We start from the raw sequence: 1462 nt of genomic DNA, 5'->3' as shown, positions 1-1462 counted from the left end.
ATGAGATGCAGACAGTTGGGAAGGAGGAGAGGAACCACCTTAGCTAAGAGGAGGCTCTCTATCACCCTTTTATCAGAAAAGCTTTATAGATTAATGAATGCTTTTTATATTTTGAACACCTCTGTTTCTGCAAGATGCCATGAGAGGCACTGTACACAATTAAAATCACAAAGTTCCCATTTCCAGGAAATTTGCAATCTCAGACATCACAGTGAAGACAGATGTTAAACTGAAGGCAGCCCCAAAACAGTTGATTCTCAAGACCCTGGTAATTTTAGTATTTTTATAAGGCTTACTGAAACACACAATGTCTATGTTTGAAGCCGTCCTTTCTTTTCTGTGAATTAGGCCAGAGCATCCAAGAGCTATGATGTAGTCCATACTCATCTGGTTTTCTCATGGAATTCCTTTAAAATTTATTTTGCCTTGACCCTCCAATTAATTCCTTTGTAGGATGCATATATACATTTTTAATGTAACCTATTCTTGCATTTATTTTAGGGAAGCAGCTGAAGTTCTCATCTTCTACTCAGTGGCCCTTCTATGAAGACTTATGGCACCTATGGGAAATTACAGATTTAAGCATTATTCCTTTGGAGGGATTGTTGGCCATCAGGAAGCCTGAGGCCTAATTTGGGGCCAATATTATAACTTTAGTACCTATAACATCCATAACTATAAATAATACTAGTGTTTGGTCTTATAGTTCAGATACATTAATACTTTTTCTGACCTTGTTTTATTTTTTTTATTTTTTATTTTTTTTGAGACAGAGTCTCGCTTTGTTGTCCAGGCTAGAGTGAGTGCCGTGGCGTCAGCCTAGCTCACAGCAACCTCAAACTCCTGGGCTTGAGTGATCCTTCTGCCTCAGCCTCCCGAGTAGCTGGGACTACAGGCATGCGCCACCATGCCCGGCTAATTTTTTATATATATATCAGTTGGCCAATTAATTTCTTTCTATTTATAGTAGAGACGGGGTCTCGCTCTTGCTCAGGCTGGTTTTGAACTCCTGACCTTGAGCAATCCGCCCGCCTCGGCCTCCCAAGAGCTAGGATTACAGGCGTGAGCCACAGCGCCCGGCCCTTGTTTTATTTTTATAGGTTTATGGTTTATGTCATTGAATTAAGTTAATTTTGTCACTTGTCAGTTCTTTATATTCTTTGTGTCTCTATGTATATGTAAATAGATAATTGTGTATATGTAAATAGACATTTCTTTTATCATCAACACTCTGCCAGCACTAATTTACTTTTTGTAACAATTCCTTATGAATTTTTCAGTTTAAAATTTAGTGTCATAGTTTCAACATATTAAAGGGAATTAAAAAGAAAGGGAAATTGGAAGTATGTAAATATTGGAAAGCTTAATTATGGTAGCTATTTGGGAAGGCAGTGATGTGCAGGAAATAATTACCTACTTACATAAAATCCAAACTGTTCCTCATAGTTTCAAACAGTTTCAA

Source organism: Microcebus murinus, chromosome 25, assembly GCF_040939455.1.
Source record: "Microcebus murinus isolate Inina chromosome 25, M.murinus_Inina_mat1.0, whole genome shotgun sequence".
Classification (NCBI taxonomy): domain Eukaryota; kingdom Metazoa; phylum Chordata; class Mammalia; order Primates; family Cheirogaleidae; genus Microcebus; species Microcebus murinus.
The sequence above is the reverse complement of the archived record's forward strand: the minus strand, read 5'-3'. Positions refer to the sequence as shown.